Source organism: Cervus elaphus, chromosome 20 (genome assembly GCF_910594005.1).
Source record: "Cervus elaphus chromosome 20, mCerEla1.1, whole genome shotgun sequence".
NCBI lineage: Eukaryota > Metazoa > Chordata > Mammalia > Artiodactyla > Cervidae > Cervus > Cervus elaphus.
This window is the reverse complement of record NC_057834.1, coordinates 96990445-97013201: the sequence shown is the minus strand read 5'-3', so window position 1 is coordinate 97013201 and position 22757 is coordinate 96990445.

Sequence of the window (22757 nt, the reverse complement as noted above, 5' to 3'; positions counted from 1 at the left end):
GCACCATTTGTGATTGAGTGGAGCCATGTGATTATTCTTAACCAATGGTTTTGAGTGAAAATGATATCTACAAGTTCAGCATTTAATGGCTTTTGTGGTATTTTCAGTCACCCTTTCACTCTGGTATTGTAACTTACTGCATTTGAGATGCTGCTGCTCAATCTTCTGGGTCCCTGGGTCATTAAGATGAAGAGAAATCCCTATTGACCTACAATGAACAAGGGAAAAAAAAACATGACATTCAAATCACAGAGAATTTGAGTTATTTGTTAGCACAGTCTACTTTAGCTGATGGCACTTTTCTTTTCACTCAGCAAGCCTGGATGTGTTTAATAATACAAAATCTCTACAGTTTTTCATTTCTCACTTTTCTTTGCATCACAATTCTTGTCACCCACTGCTTAGAACATCAGCTATAATTTATGCACATGTGAAAGGAAGATGGAATCATTGATGGGGAAAATTAGCTATTATGAATTGGATACAGAGAAAGGCTTCTATAGTGAAAACATCGGGGCATTGCGGAATAAACTTCTAGAGAAAAGAAGAAGGTATTTAACCTGATTTTAAGTGTAAAATGCCATGAATGTTATACTACAGTCTCAAATTTCTATGGATTATTATTTTTTGTTTATTTTGACAATTCTTTATAAAAGAAAGACAAGATGAATGCAACTAAAAAAAAAGTTTGGGCCTTAGGCTGTGATTAGAAAGATAAACTTTTCTATTTAAAATCTGGATTTTTATTAGATAAGTGTGCTTATGGCAGAAATTTATATTAATACACAAATATATTATTACACCTTTCTAAAGAACAGTGCTATCTTTGCCATATATTATCATAAAATTTCAATAAATTATTTTCTTTTACAGAGGATCTGGACTTTAGAGATAAGCAACCTGTTCTCAGACATAAATGCAATGTGACATACCCACTTGATCCTGGAAAAGATTGTGTTTTAACAAACTCCTTCCTCATAGCCAAAATGAAATTTTAAAACAATGGGTACTATTCAAAAATTGAAGATCTGAATAAGACTCCTATACTACAGTAAATTGCAATAAATTCTTAATCAGGATGTCATTTGAATCCACAATGACAACTGGGTATTAGGAAATTTCTTTAAGCTAATATGCCTAAGGAGAACAATAGAAAGCAATGAAAAGCTTTATCTACCCATGGATCTTGAAAAAATTGCTGACATAGCACTTATGAAACCCTGACACAAGTAGTTTCCGTGCAGAGTCATATTAACAAAGCTTGATGCTGTGAAAGACAAATTACCAACAATCAATATGATTGCATTTAGGCTATTGTTAATAGGGAGAACATTTATTAAAGAATAATGTCTCAAAGAAAAGGATGGGGCCTGGTACATAGGAAGTCATTGCAGTGGTGCAGGAGTTATGAGAAATGGTGGAGCAAGGTTTTGGAATATTCACAGGCAAGACACTCAGAACAAAAGCAAAGGGCTATTTCAGAATCATCAGTATTTTATGCTTGCGGTGCTCAGGTTAAGTTCAACATCATCATTTCCAAATCCAAGTTTCTGTCAGGACACAGAAATCACTCTAAGAAGTTTTAGCAAAAGGGGGCTTAATACAAGGAATCAGTTGCTTGCAAAACCACTGGAAGGGCTGAAGATACAAACATGAGGAGAAATTTCCACTAGCTTTCAGGTCCACCACTACAGGTGGAGTGTGGAGAACCAGGTGGTAACCTGGTTCTTTCAACCAGAACAGAAAACTGCAGGACGCTGTTCTTGATGATCACAGCAAACCCTCTAGAAAACCTCACATCAGCTAAAGCCCATGCATTTACCTATTACTGCCAAAGGTAAAACAAAACAACAATTTGGCTCTGCCTTCCCTCCATCTTCCAAATCCTGCTCAACTGTCCCTTTTAGTATAACCTCAATTGTATTCCAAGCCTGAAATAAAGAGAACCTGGAGACTGTGATTCCTAATATCCAGCCACTGTGAAACAGAAGAAATCTTAGAAGGATGTTGCTGCTTGCAAAATTAAATCAGCATGCTACTTTTTATTCTCAGTAAAATTTGAAGAGGTTTAATTCATGACAACCAGCAACATTTCTCCCTGTATCACCTGCTCAAACCTCTCCTACAACCTGCCGTTCCCCCTACCCTTTCAGGTCCTAACCCCCTGCCCCTAAATTCTTCACTCCCCTCCCTTTTATTGTCTCTTCTCTATCTCTTTCCCCTCATCCTTTTCTTTTCTTATTCAGTTTAAAAAATAAAGTCATTAAGTAGGCTGTCGATTTCCTACTGGATGTGAGATTGGCATTTCTCAGCAATTTCATGTAAATTTCCAAAACCTGCTTGGTTATATTTATTTAAAAATTGTACAGGTTTATGAGAATGTGATCACTCTTACAGAGTAATACACTCTCTGATGTACACTGACTCATACATAAGACATGACCCCTCTTTCTTTATTTATTCACAGCATCACTGGTAAGAAACATTGGTCTGACAGAGTAAGGATTACATCATAGTATCATTTGGCAACGATAAAATTGGATCTTTAGCACTTCTCTTCCCTTGACCACCTTTACTGCCAGGAAGGGTTTCCTGATAGACTCACTTGTCCCTTCACCTCCCGTCTTTCCCTGTCTTCCTTCTTTCTTTCCAGCTCCCCATCTCTCCTCAATTTTTTATGCAAAACATATTTCACGATGTCCTTCTATTCCACTGTGAGTACAGGGAGATAAGAAACATTTCATCCTCTCTACCCTCAAAAGCCTATGAGGATAGTTTACTAAATGAAAGATCATCTACTAAGAAAAAAAATGGTGCATTTCTATGGGGGCAGAAGTGGTGGCCAATATCGTGATTCTAAATAGAGCAATTTGTTTGGTACTACTCTATTTAAATGGAGAAGGAAATGACAACACACTCCAGTATTCTTGCCTGGGGAATCCCGGGGCAGAGAAACCTGGTGTTCTAGAGTCCGTGGGGTCGCAAAGAGTCAGACATGACTGAGTGACTGAGCACCATGCTATTTAAAGGAAGACCAACTTTATAATTCTCAGATCTTACCCTCAAAAAGGAGAACTGTGTGACGAATACTGAAGCAAAGTGAAGACTACAGTACACAGAGAAACAAACTCTCATTAGTACTGGTTTAATAATCTACCCAGGACACCATAAACCCGATCTTCAGTGCAATGTGCAAGAGTGAAACCATAGCAACCCTCCCTTCCTAAGCAATGTTTAGGTTAATACGGAGAAATGCAGTAGATAAAGAGAGTAAAAGTGTGAAGTCTAGACCCAACCTGCCTGCATCTGAATCTTGTCACCGGTAATTTAATTGCCATGCACTCTGGGACTGAGGACAACTTGACTCACATTTCTAAGACCCTGTCTCACCAACTGTAACAGAGAAATAAAATAAAGACAAATGTCTTGGCTCCTTCAAGAGTTGTTGAAAGTATGAATACAGTGGTGTTGTAAAGCATTTAACACACACTTAAAAAAATTTTTATTGGAGTAGAATCGATTTACAATATTGTATTAGTTTCAGGTATACAGCAAAGTGAATCAGTTATATATATATAATCTAAAAAAGAGTGGAAATATATACATATATCCACTCATATATCCACTCTTTTTCAGATTCTTTTCCCAGAGAGGCCAGTGGTCCCCAGTCTTTTTGACAACAGGGACTGGTTTTGTAGAAGACATTTTTTTCCACAGATGAGGGGTGGTGTTTTGGGTGATGGTTTTGGGATGATTCAAATGCATTGCATTTATTGTGTACTTCATTTCTATTACTATTGCATCAGCTCTACTTCAGATCATTAGGCATTAGATCCCAGAGGCTGGAGACCCTAATATAGGTCATTACAGAATATTGTGTAGAGTTCCCTGTGCTATACAGTAGGCCCTTATTAACTATCTATTTTATATAAAGTAGTATGTATATATCAATCTTGGTCTTCCAATTTATCCCTCCCCCATATTACTCTCTAGTAACCATAACCCTATTAACCATACAGATGCTTGTTTTCTACCTCTGTAACTTTATTTGTGTTTTGTAGATAGTTTATTTGTACCTTTTCTTTTCTTTTAGATTTCACATATAAGTGATATCCTGTGGTATTTGTCTTTCTCTGTCCGACTTACTTCAATCAGTATGATAATCTCTAGGCCCATCCATGTTACTGCAAATGGCATGATTTCATTATTTTTTATGGTTAATATTCTATTGTATATGTGTACCACATCTTCTTTTTTTTTTTTTTTTTTTTTTTAACCACATCTTCTTTATCCATTCCTCTGTTGATGAAGATTTAGGTTGCTTTCATATCCTGGCTATTTTAAATACACTGCAAGCAATATTGGAGTACATGTATTTTTTGGAATTATGGTTTTCTCCAGATATATGCCCAAGAGTGGAATTGCTGGATCATATAGTAGATCTATTTTTAGTTTTTTAAGGACTCTCTATACTGTTTTCTATAGAGGCTATACCAGTTTACATTCCTACCAACCATGTAGGAGGGTTCCTGTTTCTCCAAACCCTCTCTAGAATTTATTATTGGTAGATTTTTTGATAATGGAAATTCTGACTAGTGTGAGGTGATACCTCACTGTAGTTCTGATTTGTATTTTTCTAATAACTAGTGATGTTGATTATCTTTTCATGTGCTTTTTAGCCATTTGTATATCTTCTTTGGAGAAGTGTCTATTTAAATCTTCCACCCACTTTTTGATTGGGTTGTGTGTGTGTGTGTGTGTGTGTTTTATATTGAGCTGCATGAGCTATCTGTAAATTTAAGAGCCTATTTCCTCATCAGTTTCTTTGTTTGCAAATAACACACACACTTTAATGCACTACTCATCACCAAAGCAAGAAAGCTCACAGTCATTCCAACTTCTTCCACTTTATCTTCTATATCTAATTGCTCACAGAAGAAAAGGAAGTTTTAGTATCTCAGTCACATCCGACTCTTTGCAATCCTATGGACTGTAGCCCACCAGGCTTCTCTGCCCATGGGATTCTCCAGGCAAGAATACTGGAATAGGTAGCTATTTCCTTCTAAAGGGGATCTTCCCAACCTGAGGATTGAACACAGATCTCCAGCATTGTAGGCAGAGTCTTTGACTGAACTACCAGGGACGCTCATGAAATTTACCCAATTATACCTTTTAAATATCTTTCAAATATTTTTCCACCTTAGTTTAAACCCTTAACAATAACATCTCCTGCTGGTGCTTTTCAGCAACTAGGTGTTAACTCATATTTTATTACTATTCTGTGTCATCCTCCTCCCCACTTCCATATGTGTCACCTACACTGCAGTCAGTGATCTTGCTGTATGGAAAATGTGATCAGTCTAACTCCAATTTTAAAACTCATTTTTATGCAAATATGTATAAAGTTTAATCTCTATTACTTAGTAGATATGAACCTCATCATCCAAATTTTCATTCTCTATAGCAGTGAATTCAAACTTCAGAGTGGATCAGAGTCTCCTGGGATGTTTGTTGAAAATGCAGGTTTTAGGTTCTTACTTCATGGGCAAGTCTCAAACAGTGTATCAATTAAAGACCATAAGTCTTATTTTTGTACAGTTGGGCCGGGATATTCAGATGCAGGGTTCTTGAGATCATCTTTTGAGAAATACTCTGCTCTATTGGCCCATAGCCAACCATTTCTCCACTACCCCTACCTCTCTCCTCCTTACATGATCAGTGATCTTCAAACATTACATGGTTTATATGCCTTTTTGCCTCTATTGCTGCTATTTCTATTTTCTGAAAAGTCTTTCCCTATCTTCTGTCTGGCTAATTTTCATTCATCTTTCATCATTTCATTCAGATGTCACTTCTGTGTGAGGAGATCCCTGAGTTCTCTCAGGGGGACTTTAGTTACATCTTTTCCTGCTTTTTAGTAATATCCTGTATGAACTTCTGCTTGTACTCATGGCATTGGGTTATAAGCAAATTTCAGACATCTCTACTAGACTATAAAGGCATACCAACAGGAAAGCATCCCCTTCATTCTCACGTTACCATTATCCAAGGCCTGGCACATGTTAGGTGCTCAATAAAGTTCATTAGTTGAAAGAAGAAACTAATAAGTATTAGAAAATCAATTTTGGGGGATTATTTAAAGATTTAGGTCACTTCAATATGAAAAAATATTTCCTTCATGAGGTTTCTACCTCTGACCTCATTAAATACTATCTCTAAATCTTCAACAAGACTGAGAAATAAAACATTAACTTATGTTACAAACACTTGACAAAAGTGAAAAGTTTATTCCATTTATTTGATTATTTAATTTCATTGAAACAGAAATTATGACACACTCAAGAGGTAGAGGGTAAAAAAAGGTTTTACTTTCCCTTTATTCCCTATTAAATGCAATGTTGAAATAAACCAAGTGTCTATCATTTGAACTGTTAGTAACTTTGCCTAAGGGTGGAATTCTCTAAGGATCACAAACATTTCCTGGATGCTGGAACTGGTGCAATTCACTTGGCCACGGGAACAGATAATCCATAGTTTTGCAAAATAAAGTGACATTCTAAGAGGGACTAGTGTTATTGCCAACATTTTACTGTTTCACTTAGAGGAGGTACTGCTGAGATATTCACTTAAAGGACTGAAAGTGCTGAACTTTACTTGAGGCCTGTGCTCCTGGAAAAGAGCAAAGGTTAAGAAATTCCATTACCGTTTTGTATTCCAGGAAATGGTTTACTGCAAAGAATCATTCTACCCTGTATGACTTAGTTAAGACTCCCAGAAGACCGCTTCTCTTTTTTTTTTATGACAAGGCCAGACAAACTCTCCAAATCTCCATTGTTTTCTCATAGTGATTAGCAACACTCTTTGTTCCCACTGACCAATCTGGGCAAAATGCTCACTAATGTGACTTGACCGATTTGTAACCAGGCTTCTCTCTTTTTCCTAGGCCACTGAGCTTAAACAAGCCTTGAGAGCTTAAGCAGGCGTTGGAACATGGAACAACCTCGACTTAACAGTTCCTCCCAAGATTCAGCTGGGTTCAAGAAAGACATTCCCTACCAAACTGTACAGTCACGGCCACACACTCATCCCACTTTTATCCTGTACACCAAACATAATGGTAGATCATGGGTAAATCATGGCTTTCTTCTTCCCCAAATGCACTGCTCACTAACATAATTTCTGTCTTAGAACCATCAGAGAGCTATTCTTCAGGATAATTTATTAACTGCAGAGAGATATGAGGAGTAATGGACAAAGCACCTGTCGTTCATTGAGTAAGGTTTCTGCTATGTTCCAAAGAATATGCTAACCATTTTATGTTAACAAATTTGGAGGAAACTAGAGTTAAAAGGTGATTACTTAAATAAAGTAATGCATCATGACTGAAGTTTAGTTATAGGAACCAGTCAATGTATAAGCTTGCATCACCAACTATAAGAACTGTCTTAATTATAATAGGTGTTGTGTGTGAGTGTGTACATGTATGTGTTCTCAGTTGTGTCCAACTCTTTGTGACCCCAGGTTCCTCTGTCCATGGAATTTTCCAGGCAAGAATACTGGAGTGGGTTGCTGTTTCCTCCTCTAAGGGATTTTCCTGAACCAGGGATCGAAACTGCATCTCTTAAGTCTCCTGCATTGGCAGGTATGTTCTTTATCACTGCATCACCTGGTATTAAGCACTTCAGTTGCTTGACATTGTCCTTCAGGATTCTCAGAGAGAAAAATGCCAAATAAATAAATAAATAAAGGAGATTTTTAATACAAATGTTATCCTAGCTTTCAAAAAATTGCTTTTTTATGTTCAACCGGGCGCTGACATAGATGTGGGCACTGAGAGATTTTGGGTGGATGGTAGAATTTTAGGCAGCTCTATTTACATGACTGATGTATTTTTCTTTCAAGTGCATGATTCTCATTAAAGGAGTTTTCTATCCAGTTGAAGCACCACTATATAAGCATACTTCTTTTTATTGTGCTTCACTTTATTGTACTTCACAAACACTGTGTTTGTCACAAATGGACAGTTTGCGGCAACCCTGCCTGAAGCAGATCTACCAGCACCATTTTTATATAACAGCATTCGCTCACTTCTTGTCTCTCTGTCTAATTTTGGTAATTCTCCCAATATTTCTAAATTTGTCATGATATCTGTGATCAGTGACCTCTGATGTTTCTGTTGGAATTGTTTTGAGGAGCCACAAGCTGAGTCAATAAATTTTGCGTGTGTTTTGACTGCTCTACCAACTAGCCATTCCCCGCTCCCCCTCTTCAGGCCTCCTTAATCCCTGAGACACAGCAATATTGAAATTACGCCAGTTGAACCATATGATGGTCTCTAAGTGCTCAAGTGAAAGGAAGAATAACATGTCTCTCACTTTAAATCAAAAGCTACAAATAGCTATGTTTAGTGAGGAAGGCAAGTAGAAGTTGAAATAGGCCAAAAACTTTATCTCTTATGCTAGACAGTTAACCAGGTTGTGAATGCAACTTTCTTGAGGAAAATTAAAATTGCTACTCCAGTGAACAAATGAATGATAAGAAAGTGAAACAGCCTTACTGCTGATCAGGAGAAAATTTTGGTGACCTGGATAGTAGAATAAACCAGTCACAATCTTTCTTTGAGCCAAAGCCTAAGTTAGAGCAAAGCCCTAACTCTCTTCAATTCTCTGAAGGCTGAGATAGGTGAGAAAACTAAAGAAGAAAAGTTTGAAGCTATCAGAGGTTGTTTCATGAGGTTTAAGGAGAGCAACCATCTCTGTAACATAAAAGTTCAAGGAAAAGAAGTAGGTGATGATGTAGAAGCTACAGCAAGTGATGCAGAAAGTAAGATAATTAATGAAGGTGGAACCTTGAAATAACGTGTTTTTGGTATTTTTTAATGTAGATTAAAAGGCCTCACAGGGCTTTCCTGGTGGCTCAGTGGTAAAGAATCCACCTGCCAATGCAGGAGACATGAGTTCCATCTCCAGTCTGGAAGATCTTCTGAATGAGGAAGTGGCATCCCACTAAAGTATTATTGCCTGAAGAGTCCCACGGACAGTGTGTCTGGCAGGCTACAGTCCATAGGGTCTCAAACAGTCAGATACGACTAAAATGACAGCATGCACACATGTCATTTAGGAATTTTGTAACTAGAGAGGAGTAGCTAAGGTTTGGATTCAGAGATCAAAGGACAAATTGACTCTCTTGTAAGGGGTTATGCAGCTGGTAAGTTTAAAATGAAGAAAATGTTAACTTACACTTCTGAAAATCCTTGGGCCCTTAAGAATTATGCTAAATTTACTCTGACTATGTACCATAAACACATCAACAAAATCTGAATGACAACACATCTCTTTACAACTTGGTTTGCTGAAAATTTTGAGCCCACTGCTCAGAAAGAGATTCTTTTAAAAATATTACTGCTTATTGACAGTGCACCTGGTCACCCAGGAGCTCTGATGGAGACACACAATGAGATTTATGTTGTTTTCATGCCTGCTAAAACATCTATTCTATAACTCATGAATCAAGAAGTAATTTCAAGCCTTATTATTTTAAGAAATACATTTTGTAAGTCTACAGCTGCCATAGTGATTCCTCTGATGAATCTGAGCAAAGTAAACTAAACACCTTTTGAAAAGGATTCATTATCCTATATTCATTTAAGTGTTAGTCACTCAGTCATGTCCAACTCTTTAGGACCCCGTGGACTGTAGTTAACAACACTTGTAGTTCATGGGAAGAGGTCAAAATATAAACATTAATAGAACTTTGGAAGAAGATTCCAACCCTCATGGATGACTTTAAGGGGTCCAATACTCCAGTGGAGGAAGGAACTCAAGTGTAGTAGAAATATTAATTGCAAGAGAACTAGAATTTAAAATGGAGCCTGAAGATGTAACTGAATTGCTGCAATAAAACTTGAACAGATGAGGAGTTGCCTCTTGCGGATGGACAAAGACAGTGGGTTTCTGCATAAGTTGCTTTAGTCATGGACAAAGAGATGGAAACTATATTGATGAAGATGCTATGAAGATTGTTGAAATGACACAAAAGAATTTAGAATAGTATGTGAACTTAGTCGATAAGGCAGTGGAAGAGTTTGGGAGGACTGACTCCAAGTTTGAAAGATGTTCTGTCCATAAAATATTGTCAAACAACATTTGCATGCTTCAGAGAAATTGTTCATGAAAGGAAATGCCAATCGATACATCAAACTTCATTGCCTTATTTTAAGAAACTGTCACAACCACCCCAATGTTCAGCAACCAAAACCCTGATTGGTCAACAGCCACTAACATTAAGGCAAGACACTCCTGACAAAAAGATTATGACTAGGTTAAGATTCAGATGATGGTTAACATTTTTTTTTAGCAAGAAAGTGTCTTTAATTAAGCTATTTACACTTTTTTTAGACATATGCTATTGCACACTTAATAGACCACAGAATAGTATAAACAAAACTTTTAAATGCACTATAAAACCAAAATATTCATGTGTCTACCTTTACTGCAACAACTGCTTTATTACAGTGGTCTGGAATAGAAACTGTAATGTATCTGAGGTATGCCTATACAAGGCAATATGCAATATATTTATTTTAAAAGCTTCATTTAACCATGGCATTGTTCATTGGCTTGAAATTCTACTATATGATACCAGAATGTTTAGGTTTTATAAGTTTACAAATTGAAAGTTTCATTATGTTCCAATTTTAGGCATATTATGGAACTCATTATTTCTGGCTTGTATATTCTGATCATATTCTTAAGATTTATAGTTGTGATTAGAAGCACTTTGATGTTCAATGTAACACAATGACTTTTTGAAAGTGATATTTACAGTGGGTAATGTGTGTGCTTCATCATTCTCTATCTGAGCTATCATTGTCTAAAGAACAGAGATAAGCTACATTTGTAATAATCAGGATAGAGTGCACAACAAAAATTAAACATAAAACCAGAAAATAAAATATGCCAACTCCAATTTTATGACAGTGGGCTAACATAAAAAAATAATAGTATCAAGGGAAGGAAATAGAAAACCATCAACAATTAAAATTTAACTATGAAGAGAATAGTGGTACCAGAGGTTGGAGTAGAAACGCTGAAAATCTATCATTGGAACAGAGGATTTCTAATGCAATATTTTCCAATCATTCACTGCTTAACTAAAATAGAACAGCCTGTTACTTTCACATAGCTATTAATATTGGAATATCTATAAATTTACATTAAAGAGGATTTATATCTGCTGGTAAGAATAATACGCCTGTTCTGCCCCATTATGCTAATTTTTTGAAAGTGTTTGATTACTTTAGCTATCCACCTATGGAAAAACAAGATGACTTTTTTTAAAGACAAGCATTCCTGTGAAATTTCCTGTGAACAAATGTGCTAAAATCAAATTTTACCCCTCTCAATACATGCTATCCCATCTCACAGAATTTTGGCAAACTTTAATTCTTCTACCTCCTTTGTCAACTCTTCTTTTGAAGTCCAGTTATGGCCATGGAAGAAGAAGCAACATGTCTCAGACATATTCCCAATCTTATAGAACAGCATCTTAACCTCACAAAGTTTTGCCTCCCATGGGGCGCTATAACTGATTAAAGGCCATCCTTATATCTTATAAGGACATCTGCAACAAGATAATGGAAAAGCAATAAACTCTATAGTTTTAAACTATTACCATGTTTGAAAGTGGAAGTAACTCAGTCGTGTCCATCCAATATAGTCCTTGGAATTCTCCAGGCCAGAATACTGGAGACGGTAGCTGTTCCCTTCTCCAGAGTATCTTCCCAACCCAGGGATTGAACCCAGGTCTCCTGCATTGCAGGTGGATCCTTTACCAGCTGAGCCACAAGGGAAGCCCAATTACTATATTTATTTAGATGCAAAATTCATTATTTGGTCAGGAGTACTACTTTGTGGAATATTGTGACCCTAAACTAGTCATTCTATGTTTACATGTGGAAGCATTGCAAGTATGAAAGGCATTATTCTTATCAAGAAGTGTAGATAAATCACTGCCCAGTCAGTGAGGGAAAGGGTTCAATATAATGAATCTGCTGCTGAGTGGCTTGATCTCACCCCAAAATGGTACTGCGTTCTATATACTCAACACTGACCTCTTTGTTGACAGGCTGGGAACACTGCATGGGAAACAGTCATATCAGTCTTAGTGACTGAGCATGAGTGTAGCCTTTGACCCTTGATGCCAAGTCCACTTTTTCATTAAGCAAAACTCATATATAAGTTTCCTAGCATTGCTGAAACATCACAAAGTGGATGGCATAACACAATAGACATCTATCCTCTCATAGCGTTGGAGGCCAGAAGTCTGAAATCAAGGTTAGCAGGGTTGATTCCTGCTGGAGGCCTTAAGGAAAAATCTGTTTCATGCCTTTCTCCTACTTCTGATGGCTGACAGCAACATTTAGCAAAAACTCTAATCTCTACCTCCCTATTTACCTGGTATTCCTCCCTATGTGTCTCTGTGTCTCAGATCTTCTTTGTTTTATAAGGATACCGGTCATTGGATTTAGAGACCACTCTAAATTCAGGGTGACATTATCTCAAGATCCTTAACTTAATTGTACTTATAAAGACTATTATCTATTTCCAAATAAGGTCATATTCTTAAGTATCAGGGGCTTAGATTTAGACATATCTTTTTGCAGGACACAATTTAGCCCACTACACACAGTAAGCTGAAAAAAGATGTTGGCTGATCTTGACCACAACAAAAATCTATCTTATTTCCTTTGATGATTGAGATATTTTTTCTGCTCTGAATGTCTTCTCTTGGTTATTCACTTGGAAAACAAATATCATCACATATATCTGTGCCTGTGGTAAGTTATCTATTCACATACCTCATCTATATATCATTTTCTTAACACTTTGCTAAACTTTTTCTCTCGAAGTCATAACTACCTGGCCAAACTGTTAGCTATGTTCCATAAATCAGTGTAGATACATACATTGTAGTCCCATCATCTCTCTAATAAAGTGTCAGTTAGACACACTGTTTGAATTTCTGCTCTTTGAGAGAATTCCTTACCTTCCTATCATTCAGGACTTTCCTTGGGTACACCTTGTAATGTTGCAATAGTTCTCTTGTGACTGGTCCCAGCATATCATACCAAGTGGTTACTAGGTGCAGGCATAATATTTTCCTCCTTCAGTAAACTAAGTGTGAAGAACTCTGTATAACTCTGTATAGGGGTTGCAAACTATGACTCATGGGTCAAATCATACTGACTCATGCTTTTATAAAGTTTTATGTGAACATAGTCTCATTCCTTTACTTATGTTCTATAATGGCAGAGCTGAGTATGTGTGATCACAACCATAAGGCCTACAAAGCCTAAAATATTTACTATCTAGCCCTTTACAAAAAGAAAGCTTGTAAACCTCTGCTCTATTGGGTCACAAAAATGAGTTGAAGGAGAGTAACAATATAGTTACTCTAATGATTCAAGACCATGCAATTTTCTTGAGCCCTCAATACCTGATCAAGCCCACCTTTATATTTTTCACTTCTACTTCATGTACGTATTCACTGGCTTAGTGGATCCGATGAGCCCAATTTTGTCACTTCCCGTTTCATAGTCTAGAATTCAGACGTTGTTGTTGTGTTCAGTTGCTAAGTCATGTCCGACTCTTTGTGAACCCGAACTGTGGCACACCAGTCTCCTCTGTTTTTCATCATCTCCCAGAGTTCACCCAAGTTCATTTGTCACTTTCTGTCTCATAATCTGGGATTCGGACATTACTTGCTGCCAGTAGTAAGGAAAAAGTGCTGTTCTTCTAAAAGAGCATAGTTATTTTCTAAGGAGGACTTGGGACTTTATTCCCTAAACATTGTGGTTCACCCCATCTAGACATGTATCACTAGGATCTCTATCAATCCTACATACTTTCAGCATCATCTAATATACTGGGCCATATGGACCAAGAGGAGGAAAGCTTAATTATGTACTGGGTTTGTTGTAAATTTTCCTCTTACTCTAGGCACCTCTTCAAACAGCAATGTTTATGGTTTATTTAGTAAATGAATCAGAGAACCATCCATAAGTGTGGCTAAGTATTGTTCCTAAAATTCAAATAAGTCCAACAAGTTTTGTGCCTCTCCCTTAGTAGTAGGTTGTATATGGATTGCATTTCAATTTTTTTCAATTCAAAAATTGAAAATCAGAAATTTCCATGTTTTCAAGTCCCAGATCACCTATATTCAAAGAATCTTTATTAGCTGCCCCTTAGTTTTCATGAATGTATCTCTTGCACTGGGATTTTTTGAGTCTTACAAAGTCAGTTAGAACATTTCTTACTATAGTATCCAAATAGCATAATGTCATCAACCCAGAGGACTAGTGCAATATTTGTGTAAAGGCAGAATGATCAACATTCCTATAACCTACGTCATGTCGAGAGAACCTAGGGCTGACATAGCTCTGGGTTAACACAGTAAAGGTATACAGTTGTCACTGTCAAATGAAATCAAAATATTTATCATGGCTCTTAGTAAACAGTATAAAAACAGCATTTTTTTTCAGCTTGATAACTATACCAAATGCCAGAGACTATGCTTATTTATTTCAATTAAGAGATCAATCTGTAATAGAAGCTGCTATTTTTGGAGTAACCACCTGGTTAGGTTTATGACAATGCACAGTCTTTCTCTAGGATCCACTGGTCTCAATCAAAATAAAAAAGTAAATTAAGTGAAGATGCTCTAAGAATCACTACCTTGGATCTTTCAAATCTTTGATAGTGAAATTGTTTTCTAAAATGTTTTCGGAAATGTCCCCAAGTACAGTATTACATTTGATTTTCTATTTTGGTTGTTATTGACATTTCAGGGGCTTCTACTTGGCCATTCTTAATAACAGATCTTACTGTATGGGTCAGGAAGTCAATGTGGGATTTTACTAGTTGCCAAAAAATGTCATTGCAACTGTACTTTCAGTAACTGATTATGTCTGCCTAGTTACTGGTGCTCATTTTGAGAAAGTCTAAAACCAAAATTTAATTTAGTATCTGACCTGTACAAGCCTCTAGTTGGATTATTGAAGCACAGTGTTATCTTAGGTCTCTGAAGATTAGTGTCAAATCTGAGCCATTGTTTAAAAATCTCCCCCAAGTCTATTTCCCTCCATTTCCTTTAATAAAATTTTGAAGATTTACAGTACTACTTGTGACAGTGCAAGAGAACTTGACCCCCCACCCCTTGAATAAAGTGACTCTGATCTTAGAAAAAACCTGTGTGACAATTCGAGATAAAGTTCTGTCAGACCCAGAATTTTGTCTTTATGTTATTTAGATCAAGTAATACTTTAGTAGGCTACCCATCTCTTCCATTCCAAGCAACAAGTGAAAACTTAGCCACCTCTGAAACTCTTTGGGTCAAATATTTCATCTGTCCTCTGGCTTTGCCACCTGTTAACTCTATTCTATCTTGCATCTGGTGTTTTAAGTATCGTCACCAGGACTTCACCACTCCAGCATCTTATTGGCACCCCTGTTTTACAATCATTTATTCCTGATTTTCAAGGAAACCCACTTGGAAGCTTTTAATGGATGATGGCGCTCCCTTTACCAAGGTATTGAGAAGTCCTTTGGTGCAAAGAGGACCTGTGTTCTTGCCTTTGTGATTCTCAAATTGTGATCTCTGGACCTCTTGGGAAAGTGCTAAAAATGTAAATTTTGTTTCCTCAACCCAGACTTACTAAATCAGAAATTTGGGGAGTGGGGTCCAGTAATCTGTTTTAACAAGGCTTCCAAGTGATTCTCATTTGCACCCCTAGAGCATCACCATTTTCCATTATTCCAGGTAAATTCTAATATTGAATGTTAGCCTTCACTGAGATGAGGTATCAAATGAGTTCAAAGGTTTGAAATCAATCAAATGAACTGCCTGATCCACCTCTGGCTTCTGGTGAATATCTTTATTGGCTAGGGCTGCCATGACAAAAAGACCACAGATAAGGTGGCTTATCCCATCACTTCATGAAAAATAGATGGTGAAACAATGGAAACAGTGACAGACTTTAGTTTCCTTGGCTCCAAAATCACTACAGATGGTGACTGCAGCCATGAAATTAAAAGATGCTTGCTCTTGGAAGAAAAGCTGTGACCAACCTAGACAGCATATTAAAAAGCAGAGACATTACTTTACCAACAAAGGTCGGTCTAGTTAAAGCTATGGTTTTTCCAGTAGTCATGTATGGATGTGAGAGTTGGCCTATAAAGAAAGCTAAGTGCTAAAGAATTGATGTTTTTGAACTGTGGTTTTGGAGAAGACTCTTGAGAGTCCCTTGGCCTGCAAGGAGATCCAACCAGTCCATCTTAAAGGAAATCAGTCCTGAATATTCCTTGGAAGAACTGATGCTGAAGCTGAAGTCCAATACTTTGTCCACTTGATGTGAAGAACTGATTCATTGGAAAAGACCCTGATGCTGGGAAAGAGCAAAGGCAGGAGGAGAAGGGGACAACAGAGGATGAGATGGTTGGATGACATCACCAACTCAATGGACATGAGTTAGAGCAAGCTCCAAGAGCTGGAGATGGACAAGGAAGGTCAGCATACTGCATTCCCTGGGGTCACAAATTGTTAGACACAACTGAGCAACTGAACTGAACTGAAGGTGGCTTAAATAACCAGAATTTATTCCTTATAGTTTTGGAGACCAGAAGTCTTAAGATCAAGCTGTTGACAGTCTTGGTTTCTCCTGAGAATTCTCTCCTTGGCTTGCAGATGGCCTTCTCAATGCATCCCTTATATGGCCTCTTCATGTTCATCCCTCGTGTCTCTCCTTCTTACAAAGACACCAGTCATACTGACTTAGACCCTGGCCCTAATGGCCTCATTTGAACTCAGTCACTTCCTTGAAGGTTCTGCCTTCAACTTTGGTTACATGGACTAGAATTTACCCAGTGATCTCATATATCTTGAAAGAGTCTATTTCAAAATATAGCTGTACTCTGAGACATTGGGGGAGAGGGAAGTTTAGTCCATAATAATTGGTTAAATGCAGACACATCAGTAAAATCATCCCAATGTAATGTGATTCCATCCTTCTTTATCTAGCACAACATACATTCTCAAACATATTTCCCAGTCTCTGATGGAAATAAAAATCTCACAATACTTATTACTGGGTGGGCATCTCCTCTATGCTAAGATTTTTCTCTTATTCCACTGGCATATATCAGGGGTTTTTTATTCTAGTCAAATAGAAATGGAGGTTAGTGGGATGAAAACTGAAAAAAAATAGACATTGTTAGAAAAGATCATTGATGTTCTTCAAGCAAGAGATGCCTACTTTCTTCAAATAGGAAGAAAGGGATACTCCTATCTTCAAGGGAAGCTTATGGTAATATAGAAATTCAAGGTTCTCAGATTCATCCAAATCCACCACTGTGCAACTATTCTCATTATTATTGTTGTTTTCAAGTCACTAAGTCACATCTGACTCTTTCTGACTCCATGGACTGCAGCATGCCAGGCTTCCCTGTCCTTCACCCAGAATTTGCTCAATCTCATGACCGTTGAGTTGGTGATACCATCCAACCATCTCAACCTCGGTCATCCCCTTCTCCTCCTGCCTTCTATTTTTTCCAGCATCAGGGGCTTTTCCACTGAGTTGGCTCTTTGCATCAGGTGGCCAAAGTATTGGAGCTTCAGCCTCAGCATCAGTCCTTTGAATGAATATTCAGGGATGATTTCCTGAATTGTTTTCCCTCACTGTTAAGGTTCCACTTCTTCAGTCATTGCATTAATATCATAGACATGACAAGGCTGAATTCAAATTATGTTGCAACTCTATAACCTATATAAAACTCTTTAACATTCCCAGTGTAGTGGCTATTCAGCCTCTCAAGAAATCTTTCTTCATAGCGACTGCTTGAGAAAGTGGGATAAAACACAGAAACCCTGACTACGCAAAGTCTAAAATCATCGGTCCTAGATAAAGCATCAAATCACAAAAACAGAAACAGCTCAAGGTTTTTGAAGTATCAGAAAGTTAATTCAGGCTATTAGATATAAAAATGTAGAAAGGTCGGAAGGAACAAAATGGTTTGTGTTATTACACGCAGATTAAGAACTGTAGGAAGTCATCATCACTCTTCAGGAATCTAAGAGCTCACACACAGCTAATATTCCTCAAACTGCTATCTCTGTTATTTAGCAGGAGTGCAGTGGCTCTCACTTACCTTTGCCATTTCTAGAGGCACTACTTCAAATGGGCATTGCTGGAACTACTGCTGCTGCCATTGCCGTAAGAATAGCTTCTACATCCTCCCATCATCTCAGTTGAGTGCCTCCCACAGTCTCTAGAATGCGTCTTCCACAGCATTTATTTTTGTGGGTTTGTTTTCCCAACAAGTTTCTTCTAATTCAGAGATATGTTTAGAAAATAGGAGTCTAGAGACTTTCAATACACCCAGGAAGAGGCATTTGTTTCAGAGTGGGTTGGATGGATCCTCCTCTTACTGGGATTCTGCCAACTTCAACAACCAATAAAGGTCAATCCTCAACTGCTTCTCTGGTCTGTCTTTGCTGACCATCTCTCTGCTGTTCATAACTGTTTTTTTAGGCAGGTCAATATCAATGATTAAGTCAAATTACTTATTCTACCAACTTGGCGTGTGTGTGTGTGTTAGTTGCCAAGTCATGTCCAACTCTTTTCGACCCCATGGACTATAGCCCGCCAGGCCCTTCTGTCCATGGAATTCTCCAGGCAAGAATACTGGAGTTAGTAACCATTCCCTTCTCCAGGGGATGGTAGATTTTCTATATTCAAGCACATACTATCTAAATTTTTTTAACCTAACAAATAAAAATATTAAACCATTAATCTACATATGTACTTTATGAAACTGGTACTGTTATTATGTCCATGTTACAGATGAGAACTGGAGTAAATAAAGGTTAAGTAACTTGAAATCACAGAGGTAATAAGTGCTAGAACTGGATTTGCTGAATTAAGCAATCTGACTCCAGAAGGCATGCTCTTAACCAAGATGTTGTGCTATCTATGAAGTTAAAATTTTATAATTCTTGAATTCAGTTTACATAAATCAGTGCACAGTATGGATTCTCAAACACTCCCCAGTCTCCTCTCTCACACATTTGCTGAACTTCTCCAACATATGTGAATATTCATATGTCCCCACATGCAGATGGATATTCACATGTGTGCACACCACACACACATGTACACACACACACATACACAAGCTCTTCAAACTTTAGAAATATGGACCTAGTGGTTCTTATAATGCAACCCATTGATCATCACTTAAATTCTCTTGCATATACTTCCTTACTACCTAGTATATCCTATTTTACCTCATCACCTTATCCGCCTAGTGAGCACTGTTGTCTTTTAAACTCCCCCCTATCCACATACACACACACATTCCCAATATAATTACTGGCTTCTCTGGATCAATGAAGTCTCTGACACTTGTACTTGTTTCTATTATTGTTATTGTTACCACATCTGTTTCCATTACTACATTATAGGCACCATGAATATAAGCTTTAGGCCTTAGTTTGCTTCATATCCCTCTGTCTAGTACAATACTGGATACATAAAAGTAGAGTAGTATTTTTTATGTTGAATAAAAATCCATTTTTTCCATACTTTTGGCTAAAAATACCTCAAAAACTCCATTTTGTTAAAAGACTATTTTTAAAGGCTAAAGTCCCTTAGTCTGCAGCAAGCCCCCCATAATATTTACTCCCTTTTTCAGCTCCAGTTCTCACTTACACACAAAAACACATCACACTGGGCTCCAACAAGACTAAACTGGGACCACCTAAAGATTCCAGAAGACAATTTATCTTTGGGCCAAAAGATAGATTACCATTCTTCAAGCACAAATAATGGTCAATGTTTGACATATGAGAACCACCAATTTCATATTTCTGTAGTTTGAAGAGCTTGTGTGTGTGTGTGTGTGTGTGTGTGTGTGTGTGTGTCTATAGTTTCTTTTATTTGCTTCTTGCTCTCATTGTCTCTTCCACTTAGGATGCACTGAACCAATTTTCACTGTTTTCTGAAATTCTGCTAACTTTCAATGCCTCACTTAAATGTCACTGCCCCATTAAGCTATCCCTTATTCTCTAAGTCAGATCAAATTTTTTTATTTTCTATGAGATCATTCACTATAATAAACTTTCTCTCTTATTTGTATACAGCCATGGCTTATTTCGTACAATGCATCATTAGCTCCATGGAGGCAGGCACCTATGTTACCTCTACATGTTCTATACCAGCTCCCTAGAGCACTTTGCATGGAGCCTTGCCCAAAACAATTAGTCACTATTAGCTACTGCATTGACAGTAAGATGACATTCTTGTCCACACCCTTTTCAACGCTAAGTTATTATAATAGGTGTGTGTTAAAATTCAACAATAATTAGGCATAATCAATAGAAGAATGAATATATTTGCTAATCACATTTTATTAAAATGTATGCAGATTCAGAAAATTTGGGGGGAAATCAGAATATAATACAAGTAGCTTCATTTTGGGCTTCCCAGGTGGCCCAGTGGTAAAGAATCTTTCTGTCATTGCAGGAGAGGCACGACATGCAGATTCAATCCCTGGGTGGAGAAGACTCCCTGGAGTAGGAAATGGCAACCCACTACAGTGTTCTTGCCTGGAAAATTCCATGGACAGAGTAGCCTGGTGGGCTGCAGTCCGTGGGATTGTAAAGAGTCAGACATGACTGAGCCTGCACGTGTATCATGTCAGCTTCTTTTATGAAATTCTTGCATGTCAGGCACTATACTATCTATTGATTCAGTGTGTAGGTTTTATTATTCCTGTTTTAAAAATAAAATTGAGACTCAGAAAGTTCAAGAAATGTGCCCAAGATGACACATCTAGGAAATAGAAGTGCCCAGACTTAAGTCCTAGTCTGTATGTTCCCTGTATCTATGTTTATAACAATAGACTACATTCCCTACTTATCATATACAAATGCATGGGCCCCAAGCATTTTACAAACATTTTCATATTTGATCTTTAGAAAAACCATGTGAGGGATGTATGGTCTCCATTTTACAACTGAGGAAACCAAGACTCTCAGACGAAGTTATTTCCCCAAATTCACACAGCCAGTAAGTGATGAGGTTGAAAGTTGTACCAGAATCATCTGATGACAGTGTGATCTTAAATTATGAACTGTTGTGCATAGGACTTTCTGATCTAGCACTTTTTTTCCTTTTCTTCAGTGGACTATTTTAAATTTTCAGTGGAAGCAGTAACAGAGTCACTAAACATTTAAAATGCTTTCTTCCAGCCAGTTAAAGAATTGAAATGCTCATAAGTCACAAGGCACAACCCATTTCATATTGCAAAACAATCTCTTGTTTTTACTGAGCTCCAGGCTAGAAAAGAGACCCTAAATCTACATGTAATTGATTTATTAATCATCTAGTTCTCTTCTCACAAATCATGTATTGGAAAGATTATTGATTCACATGTAAGTAGATTTTTAATTAGCTTCTCTTTTTCTTATAATAGTTTAGTTCAGTTGTGTCCGACTCTGCAACCCCGTGGACTGCAGCACGCCAGGCTTCTTTGTCCTTCACCAACTCCCAGAGCTTAGTTAAACTCATGTCCATAGAGTCCGTGATGCCATCCAACCATCTCATCCTCTGTGGTCCCCTTCTCCTCCTGCCTTCAATCTTTCCCAGCATCAGGGTCTTTTCAAATAAGTCAGTTCTTTGCATCAGGTGGCCAAAGTATTAGAGTTTCCATTTCAGCATCAGTCCTTCCAATGAATATTCAGAACCTATTGATCAATAGGTAGGTAAATAATTCATGGAAGGTACGCTTGCAATTAAATTGTCAAGTAGTGTCTGACATTCTGGGTTTTCATAGAAACTCTGTGTTCAGTGATTTGTTGAAACAGTTTTTAATGGGCAGAAACCTATATTATCAGGGACCCAGCTGGATTGGTGCTAATCCCTGGGAAGGAAAGCAGGACAGAAACCCCAGGATGGCTTCACCCTGAAGCACGCAGTCAGCCCTCATCACACTGCATACACCCACTAAAGCAGATCTCTCCTGGAAAAGATAACTACATATTTGCTTCCTACCTCATTTTCTTACCAAAGTAGTGGTCATCTGATAAAAAATAATAACAAAGATGGCAGATAATAAGTTCACAGCCTTTTCCAGTTAATAACTTTAAAGTCTGTCTCTTACTTTCACGCGTTTACTTATTTTAAAGTCTCTTTCTCAAATTTACATGGGCATTTACCATGGAAATGTCTTCAGATGGTGGCTCAGATGGTAAAGAATCCACGTGCAATGCAGGAGGCCAGGGTTCAATCCCTGGGTCAGAAAGATCCCCTGGAGAAGGGAATGGCTACCTGCTTCAGTATTCTTTCTGGAGAATTCCATGGACAGAGGACTTCAATCCATGGGGTAGCAAAGAGTCAGAACAATTGAGCGATGAACACTTTCACTATTTTTTTTTTTCATACCATGAAGGTATGTAAATATGAAAGGGCTTAATAAAACTTCCTAGAAGACCAATTTTATTCTAAATAATGTGAAACATGATTTCAATTCAAGTCAAATATAGGTATATTGTGAAGTACACTGCAAAATAAGCATGAAATTTTAAGATAAAACAGCAAGTTTTGAGGCAATATTATGCTTGCTTCAGCAAATTCGTGCTGTTTGCCAAAAACCCTGGGGGTTTTGACTTCACTATATTTGGTCACTAAAAGTATTAGAGAA